A 10,714-nucleotide genomic window follows, 5' to 3' on the forward strand; every position below is an offset into this window, starting at 1 on the left:
GAAGGACCAGATTTATTACAGGTTTGCTTTGGCCTGAAAAATGCAGAAAGACAGTGAAGGTCACACTCAAGGAACTTAAATAATACATGACTAGCTAACAGAAAAAAGCCTGAAATTATGATGACCTGCAGAGAATGAGCCTATATTAAGCATGTAGATGTAGTAGAGAGAATCATTTTCAAAGGTCCCTACAGGGATGTTTTAAAGCCCTTAGGATCTCAAACTACCGAAGGCATGAGGTGCTGATCTCACTTAGGCACTCTAAAAATCCTAGCAGGCAACAAGTTACCAACCTAAAACCTTTAAACCTATGTCAGTCAACACTGGAGTGATCAATACCTCTAAAAATTAGGTCCTAAGTGTTTCTCTTAGGAAATTGAACCAAATAGGTAACAGAGCACTTTGAAGACAGTGACCTGTTCTGAGTTGGCTGTCTAAAGTCAGGAGATTAAGGAGCATCCCTCAGCCCTGGGGATACCTTGTCCTGGGAGACACTGGGGTACTACTTGTGAGAAGCTGCACAGATGCTCTGTCTACTGATTGTGCAGAAATTCTGGGACTGGTATCCCCAGACAGTTGGTAGCCTGAGTAATTTCTTTCAGACAAACAACACTTTGCTTTTGTTTATTCATGCATTACCCTCACACAGAAGTTGTTACTCTACAGTAACAAGTATTCCAGCCAAGCTCTCCTCAGTGATACAAAGCAAAGCGACCAGTTACAAGGAAATTTTGCAGTAGTGGAGATGACGTGAAACCTGCGCTGCTCTCCCTGTACTACCTGCCCTGCACAGAGCTGTTGGGTGCCTATCCTATTTTGCCATGCTTCACTTAGGCTTATTACAGAAATGGTTACAATCTTGTAAATCAGTAATAAGTTGCACCTGAACCTGTAAGTGATTAGTAAAAATTCATTACACTTCCATGGCCAGAGGACTTTCACACAGTTAATCAGTTAAGAAAAGAACTGGGTGTTAACTGGTTGTTTAATTCCTTGGAAGACCAGTTTATTGAGACCCTGTAGAAAGAAGACTGAAATCTGAAGCACAAACAATATATGGCAGAATTACATTGCTTACAAATGACATACTCCCCTGGAGAAACAAGTGCCAAATGTTGGCCTAAAGTGAGCTGAATGGAGGAATTTTAAAGCTGAGCAGGTGGGTGCCATTTGTGGTGCTTTCAGTTATTTAATTTGTTTGATCCGTGTTTGAATCTACTGTAAATCAATGAGTTTTCTAGGCACCTTCTCCATGAACCAGGAAATGGGAGTTATGTGGTATTTGCAGGACACACATGCTCACACACATGAGCTTTCTTATCCTGGGTTGCAGACTGGAACAGCAAGAGAAGGAGCCATTTTTGCTCCAGAGTGTGATTTCCTGTTTGCTTGATGGATTTCAGTATTTAACCATAATTTTTTTATCAAAAGATTCTAAGACAGGTGCAAATCCTGCTTATACATCAATTGGAGGAAGAATCCACATCAGTTGGCAACCTGGAGAGTGCACCTTCAGGCACCAGGTCACACCTCTTCCCTCCTGCCCTCTTAGGCTTCAGCATATCACTGGGGGAAGCCCCTGGAGCTCACCTGCAGGCTCAGTCCCCCTGGTGTAAAAACCCCTTAATTTAGAGGAGTTACATCTTAGTCACTGCATGAATACAACGGGAAGAGGCACCCCATCAAACAGGAGTGTTTCTTTAAATGTCATTCTCTGAACCCTTTTTCTGCCCGGTTCACAGCAGTGCACATACTGAAACCAGCCAGGCGCTGCCAACCCCATTCATGGGTTACCTGACAAAGGACTGGCTCTGAATATTAATGCTCACAGTGCCAGGAACGATATGAATATGAAGCAAAAAATCCGTTATGATTAAATTTACTAAGACAATGACAAATATCCTGTTTGTTTATCAGATAAACCCCTTAAGTCTCTTTAATCACTGCACATAAGGCATAAAAGGACTGCAACAAGATGTGACAACTTCGTGCAGTTCCTCTATGAGTGTCAGCAGCCACTTTGGGAAGCGTACCTTGAAAGTGGAAAACTAGATCAGCCTGGGTGTGATGAGGAACTCCAGGCCACTGTGGATTTGGTTTGTAGTAGCTTTCCATAACAAAGTCTTTTTTTAACTGACTTTCTTTCTGCTCACATATATTTAGATATGACTTTCATTCTGCAGTACTCTGATGCCAGATAGTTTTGGCTGAAATTGTAAGGGAAGGGACACGTGTTTTGAGTCATGCAGTTGGCTCTCTCTAGTTGATAGTTAGCAAGTTACGGAGAAAAGAAGAAGTTTGTATTTAGTTTTAGTTAACATGCAATGAGACCAAGTAAACTATTCCAAGTAGAATACAGACATAATAAAGAAATACACAAAAACTTATACCAGAAGGGGATGGAGTTAATTTTCTTAAACCACATTAGTTAGCTAAACCAATACAGAAACATTAGGCTGATGAACTGAAGCTTAAGAAACACAAGGGAAGCATCTTCATTTTGTCGCTCCTAACTCTTGATCTAACTCTGAGGCAGCTGCTGCTGCAAAGCATGGGGGTGAACTGTGCTTGCATCTATTCTTGTGTGCATGGTTTGGACTTTATGAATTTGCTATATAACTGCTGAGATAAGCAGTGCTATTTGTTATTAAGACATATTTCCTTTACATTAAAAACATCAAAACCAAAGGAGGTTGGTGATGACTTTTTTCTACAGTAGCTTGCACCTCATGGTTTAAAAGCTAATGAAACTGGTAATAGATACCACAATGCCTCTAAAATAGTAACTGCTGGCAGGAAAAGCACACAAGCGATAGCACTATTTATTCACATGTCACTTTGCAGTTTCATCATTCTCCTAGACTTAACCTATTTACTAAGAGGCAATATGAGTCACTGAGCGAAGTGTTTCAAAAACAGAAAGAGAAAAGAGAATGGATGGGAGAAAGCTATTTTTTACAGGAAATAATTGGGGGGTAGGAACCGAAGAACAGTTACAGCATGTTCAGGATTAGCTGAAAGTAACAAGAATAGGCAATGGTGCTGCCTTTTTTATTTCTGTCACAAAGGAACTACCAGAACAAATATTTAATTGAGAGGAAACAAACCATTTAACAAATATTTAATTATGGGGAAAGAAACTATATTACCCTTCCCTTTAGGCAGTTTTTCAGGGGATGAACAGTCAATAATATAATCTATTTTCCTCCCTTGAGCACTAGCGCTTATGTCTGTTAATCCACAAAACTATTTACTGGCTCTAATTCTCTGGCATCTTATCTTCTGCTGTGTCTTAACTTTGCAAGCATCCCCGCTGAAGGGCTTGTGGATTCTTGCAGAACCTGGGCCTCTCCAGCAAACCAGGTTTCCCTCCAAACGTGTCTGAACTGAGTTTTGAGCCTGGTTCTCAGGAGAAAACAGCCAGCAGAAAATCACTGTCCCAAGGTAACAGGGAAGATGCACAAGTGGCCTATGAACAATTTTGCCAGACAAACCAAGCTCTCCTCTGGAACAGGCATGCAAATAACCTTCTGCTTGCAATTACTCTGCTTTCACAAACAACTTTGGAACAACGAGCGCGAAGAAGGCATATGTTTCTTATGTGCTTTATTTTAAAGAGGACTATGGGCAGTGGGCACACTGTTTGTAGAGCAGGGAAACACATGAAATCACTTTTGTGCACAGATTATTTTTCTATCATGACTCCATATCCTTCAGCAAATGAATGTTCGAGGCCAGATTCTTCCCCCCTTTCCATTAGGCACTGAATGGCGAGCGCTGCGTTAGGAGCTCTGCTATCAGACACTGCCTCCACAGGCGACGGTAAGTGATAGGCACTGCTAGAGAGGTCTGTGGGTCTTGGCAATAGGAGTCCAGGACAGCTGAGTGCCTAACTTTGGGGCTACAGTTACGAGTCCCAAGTTAGCTGGAAAGAATCCAGACCATTAAATATTTAAGTGGCTATTGACAGAGTGTTACAATTCACATATAACAATGTCGAGGAGGTGCCACATACAAGATACTGTGTGTCTGCCCACATCCATCTGTTTGGTTTTATTTTGCACTTTGACTGCGAGTCCTTTGAGGCAGAAACCGCTTTTTTTCCTTGGGAGTCAACACAGCATCTACAACAACGGAGTTCTCATCTGTGCGGGGGTTTCTAATGTGAAATAATGTAATAATAAAAAGCTACATAATACCATGGAGTATATGTATAAATCAGAGACCATTATGAACCGAGAGAGCAAGCTAACTATAAAAGAAAACTATACAGAAAAAGGAGTGCAAAAGACTACAGGGAGCAGATACTGTAACTGACTTTGCATCTCACCTCCATAAGGCCAGGAACGTCTCACAGTAAATAGCTTTAAAGAATAAGAAAAAGGTATATGCATCATCCAAAAACTTCAAACTTTCAATTTGAGTCAATGGCACAAATGAGAAAACTTTTGATCTCAGAAAGAGAGAAGAGAAGAGATGAGAAGAGAAGAGAAGAGAAGAGAAGAGAAGAGAAGATATAAATTACCAGAAATAGAACTGAGCTCGTCAATGTCCAATAGCTCTTGAGGTGACTATCTTTAGCTGAAGTACAGCCGGCACTATTGAGGTTGGGCAATTCCCAACCTCACCACAATAGCAATAACCTACATTTGTTCAGAAATTAGACCTCAATTATTTGCAGACCTCCCATCCCAATTCCAGATCAAGATGTAGGAACAACCACCCAAAGAGACTGCCCCAGGGAATCCTTCCCAGGATTTAATGATGAGCCATCCCAAATTTTCCAACTGTGAGGTCTGAGAGCTGTGTGTATCCCCATGCAACCCAGGCAGGAGGTGAAATACTATGCTCATTGCTCTGTCTCAGGGGCATGCTGCAGGATGCTGCAAGTACCTAGCAAGACCATCCTAATCACTCCCAAGTTCTCATGAGCTGTATAACAACGTCCTCCTTTATACATGAGTTTGCACAGCCAGCTCACGAGCTCTGCATTTGTTGCTCATATTGAACCTATTAGTTTGCATTTAACCATCCATTGCTACACTTCCTGGGTGATTTCCAACCAAACAACAAAGGCTTTGGAACCACATCATAATAAAACACACTCTTGCCTAAAATAAAGATAAAACTTGCTTACGTTTGATATGATCTCATCTGACTACAGAACACATTCAGAAGCAATCGGCAGGCCGTCCCCTCAGCTAGGAACATGGATTGAATGGGAATACTGTTTGCCCTGTAGTTGGGGAACTAGCCACAGACAGCTGGAAGGCACAGTAGTAGCAAAGTTGAAGGCTAAGATCACCATAAGTCTTTCTGAGCAGTCTTGAAAGGAGAGTGACTGCCAACACGAATGAAATGCCCCTGCTAACACACAGCATAATGAAACCGTATGAAGCCATCAGGTATCTTCCGCAAAGCCAGATTTTTAAAGGTATTTTGGTAGCTAACTCTCAAGTAAATCACTGTGGATAAGACACCTGGCCACATCTGAAAAAATCAAATACATGAAGAGAAGAGCATGCATCACCTCTCAGAATCTGGCCTAGACTGTACCCAATGTTTCCTTGACAGACAAGATAGAGTAAGTGTTGGGGAACACCAATAGAGGATGTCCTGTGATAGGAACTGGGGGCTGTCCTTTAGGATGCCAAGCAGAGATGAGAAGGTTTTTATGCTGGTAAGGACTGACTCATGGGTGGGGAGGTAATGCTGACTGTTTGCACACTCCCTTCAGCATCGTCACGAGGAAGGCTCATGGCGTGGCTATGCAGCACCATGGTATGACTTCACCATCATCACCATCATGGAGCGACACTGCACAGCGCTGCCATAATCTCTTCTCTAGGACATGGGAACAGTTCTGATGGCTGACTACCACCAGCTGCTGTGGTTTGCCACAGGCTCAACATGGACAGGAAGGACAGTGGAGCAACCATGGTGGGGGGAAACCCAGCTGAAGCAACAGGACAGCTGTCCATCCTAACCTGCACTCCCCTGTAACTCATGAGGCTCGGTGACTTGGCTGTGGGCTGTAGCACATCCTGCAGATCCTGTCCCAGCCAGTTCTGGGCTCCTGTGGTGTTCCTCAGCACTGCAGTACTGCCAGGCAGTGAGCGTGGGTGCAACACTTCAAACCACACTGGAAGTACCTGGTGGCCATGGCATCGCTGGGCCCAGCAGCAGCAAAACAGGCAGGTGCCGGGTCAAGGGGAGGGACTATTCTAGGTACTACATAAATGCCACATCAAGAGAACTAAAAATAAAATTAATTTACTGGTAAGAAAAGATAAACTATCCAAGAGATTGGGTCTTCCCCCTTTTCAGCCATGAGGTCAAAATGTGCTCAAGTTTAAGTGGATGGTTAAACCATGGTTCAGAGCAGGCTCATGCTACAGTGGGTGCTGGGAGAGGGCAGAAGGAGCACTGCAGAACTGAAAACTCCTCCACTTTGTGCTGATGGCAACCAGTGACCTCGGGAGAGCCCCGACAAGCAGAGATTGGTTACATTTCATGGCCAAGCCAGCAGCCAACATTCCTGCAGGGCCCATTAATACAGAGGGTGGAGTGGGAGCATGCTCTGTCCTGGCTGTGCCACAAGTCACACAACAGGGCTTTCCTCTCAGGGGGTCCCCTTGACATGACTCTAATCAACGCTGAAAATAATAGCACAGTTTATATTTGGACTCTAAATCACCACTGTTAATAGTGACAGCCAGAGAAGTCTCCAGAGAGGATTTGGTCACTGCTGACCCAGGCTGAGATCTGAAAGACGATCAGGATAGAGGGGGCTGCAGCCTTTCAGCCACAAAGACAGAGGCAATTTTTCTGGTTTAAGATGGTCACATCTCCAGTAGGTACTCTCTCCCTTCTCATCACCTATGCTAGATGCCCCACAAACATTCCCCACTTGCATTTCTTCTTCACCTGCTTGTGCAAGACTCTCAGCCTGGCCCTGCCACTGCGTATGGGTAGCATCGGAAGCAGGTCAGAGAGCAATACAAGAGCGGCTGGTTTGGTTTGGGCTGCTTTTTTTTTTTCTTGATTCAGAAATGTCATCTGCATCCAGCTGTTAGTATTTTGGAAATCTGCTGGGTTTTGTTTTCCTTGTGTGGTTCAGGGCGGCTGATGCTCCAGCTGCAAAACCCTCAGCAGCCAGTGATCCAGCTTAAAGCAACTATACATGAAAGCCTATGTCCTGGTCAGCACCTCCTCTCCTGGGAGCACCTTGGGGCTCCCTTAAGCAGCCGCCTCATCACTCTAATGGGAACTGTGCTTAACTACATCACAACCACACCAGACGAGAGTGTGGTGCTCAGAAATTGCACAAATAGGTATCTACATCAACTGATGTGGCAGAAAAAATATTTTAGTTGTATTTAACAGCATCCTGACCCTGACTTCTGAATGCATGGCAATGCTTACACTGTGAACTGCAGCATAATAAATACACTGTAAATCAATAAACTTCCAAAACACTATGGCATTGCTATCCACTTTCAGGTTTTCTGCTTTTTTGTGGAGTTCATTGTTTAAAATTCTATGTTGTCATGAGTACAATCTGTTATCTATAAAAAGACCGTGATTCAGCAACAGGGCAAGGTTATACATGAATGAGAGTAATGACTTTACACCTTTTCCTTCCAGTATACTTCTCCCATGCCCATTTCAGTTGCCTGCTCCTCAAGGCCACAATAATCCCCTCTTCTTTCCCCCTATCCCAAAGCAGACACCCCTTTTAGAGGTGGAAAACGCCCAGATCCAGAGTGCCTTGAAAGGACAGGAGACTGCAGCGTGTTATGAGTAGATGGAGGCTTGCTGAGACTTTTAATGGGGTGTGGGTTATACATGTGAAAACATGGTGATTAAGTTAACAGACAGGGCTTTATTACTTAAATAATTATTCCTTTTGAGAGCTGAATCCCATGTACCCCATTTTTATCCACACAACTCTAATTCCATGCTCAGTTACTCAGTGACATGGACAAATCATCCATTATTGAAGAGTCAGGTAAATACAAACCACCACTAAATGCAGCCTGATCACGTAAATGGCCTTTATATGTCTTTCCCCTCCCAAGCCATGATGGTAACAATGTCGGGTGACTAATAACCCCTGATGATTATATTTACCAAGCTATAAAAGAAAGTATAAGTGATATGAAAGAGTATTTGCTGCAGCAGAGGCATTCAAGTGGCGTGCTGAGGGGTGCTTCCCTGGCAGGGGTAGGACAGTCCCCGGTGGCAGTGATGCAGTGCAGGGCCGTGCTCCTGTGACCCACCTCAGTGTGCTCAAAGCCCTGGGGAGGAAAGGGGTAGACAAAATCCTCTTTAGAGAATCCCTAACTCCTGCAGATAAGCACATTGTAGCCAAAGTTAAATAAAGAAGAAAAGAAAATACCTATGTGGGCTCCTTGTAAGGTCACTAAACCAGTGGAGAAGGGATTACTTTAATTTCCCTTTTACCTGGAAAAAAAAATAAACTGAAGAAACAAAATAACCCCACCACCTCTTTCAAGGGTTGGAAAAAAACTGTCTGAGAAGGGAGATAGTGGAAAACATCTCATTGAACGTGTGCTGTTTTCCATCCCCCATAAGCAGGCCTTAGTGTGTCTTTTACCATGGCTGGCCTGGATGCAGGCGTTTCACAGCGCGGGAGAGGCGGGGCAAGGAGCAAGAGGACGTGAAGTTTGCTGCGCTGTCCAGAAGATGAAAACACTAGTGCTGTTTATAGAGGGAAACCCAATTCGTCAGCCCAAATGAATTCCTGTGCTAATCCATGCAGGCTTCATGTTTTCCACCAGCCCCAGCCACTGTAAAGACTATCTTTAGGAGGCACAGTGTGTTTGGAAAGGAGCAGCTGGAAAGAGAGGACATTCATGCCAGCTTGGAAGGCTTTCTGGTATGGAAAAAGAGGAATGCTCTCTTGGGTCTCCCCGCAAAATTAAAGCATCTTCATCCAGAGCAAAACGATGCCAAGCACAACAAACAAAAGCGGCTTTCCCCAACTCTCCTGGGCAGCCTCACTCCAGGGTTCACAATGGTTTCCATAGAACTTGTTTTGCTATCATAACAAATTTGATCTATCCAGGCATGATGGCGCGCACTGTTTTCTAAAGACAAGAAAATTAATTTCCTCACTTATTTGTCTGCCAAAGCATTTTTGTCTAGGTGCCACAGACAGGGACTCCCCAGATAACCAGTGCATCTGCCTGTCGGCTGAATGCAGCGTACATCTTGAAAAGAAAAATCCTCGAGAGGTTTTGGGTTGTGTGGCACAATGAGTTACCTGTGCTGCAGAGGCTGGGGGAGAGGCTGCCCTTGGCTAATCACTCTCGTCCCTCGGTTTCTGATCCTCCCAGCTGAGCTAGCCTCAGCGCACAATGTGCCTGTGTGCGGCAACACGAGCTTCCTGTCATAAACCAGCCATCAACTGTGTGCATCTCTCATTGCATACACGGGAGGAAATGAATGTCTTGTTATATTGACCACAGTCTGTTGAAATGCTAGTAAATATTACAGTCTAACCGTGATTAAGGGCTAGATTATTTGCATGGCTGGGGTACGCTCCCTGAGAGCAAGAGCTGCACTGGAATGTCACACACGGGAGAGGTTTCTTCCAGCCTTTCCACAGAGACACTCATGCTCAGCAGTGACTTTGAAAAGCAGAGATTTTTTTTCTGCATGACAAAAAAAGTTGAAGGAGCATTTAATGCTACATCTAAACAATGACCATTATCACAACAGCCTGACATTTTGGAAAGTCTTAATCTTAATCTAAAACTTGCACTAGATTTGAAGATGGGAAGAGCTACAAAATGCAATCAAGTATAAAACAAAGGTCCACAGGTAGCTAAAACAGACATAATAGTTCTGTGTACTTTTTAATAATAGCCTATAAAATTTATACTGAAGAAAAATTTGTATTAAAATCAATGTCATTTTTTTTAAAAGGCAACATCTGAAAACCTAGCAGAACTTATTTAAAGACATGAAGCTGCAGGATGACCTCAGGAGAAGAGCTCTCATGTAACCCAGCCTACCTAGACGAAAATCTCACCCTAGGGTTTGCCTGCTGGAAGCCAGTATCCTGGGATACTTTCCAGGGAAGAAGACAGCACCCCACTCAAAGAAAATGAACATGAATGAAGAAGAAACCAGACAAGAAAAAATTAGATGTAATTTTAAGAAAAAAAGACCCATAAACCACAATATAATTAAAAAATACAGCTGCTAAAAGTCCTCTTCCAGTTGGCCTCAGTTCTGGTTTAAACCAAGCCAGTTTGCTCACTGGACCTGCCCAGTGCCTACAGTGGCCTGTGTTTGCAGGCTATTTCCAGCCTTTGCAAACATCAATTTGTACAAAATTGTAATTACTTCACATTCAGTGACTTGAAGCGGGGGGACTTCCTCAAGCCCTAAGGACAGCTTCCTAGGTTGGTGACCATTTACCTATAGAAATGCTGGGCCTTATTTTTAAGTAGCTTTGGCAGATCCATGAAACATGCAATTAAAGTACATGTACGGCAGTGCCCTGTGTGCCCCCAGCAGTGCTACTTCCCCTGGAAAACAACGGCCGAAGGCACTGCCTGTGGGCAAGCCAGCCTTTCAAAGTCAGGACCTTCACAGTCACTTACAGAGAACAGCCCTGCTGCCTCCTGGTAGGATCGGAATCCCCAAAATGGCTGATGAAGATCCAGCACAAGCACTGGGA

This window comes from Athene noctua, chromosome 16, assembly GCF_965140245.1.
Source record: "Athene noctua chromosome 16, bAthNoc1.hap1.1, whole genome shotgun sequence".
Lineage (NCBI taxonomy): Eukaryota > Metazoa > Chordata > Aves > Strigiformes > Strigidae > Athene > Athene noctua.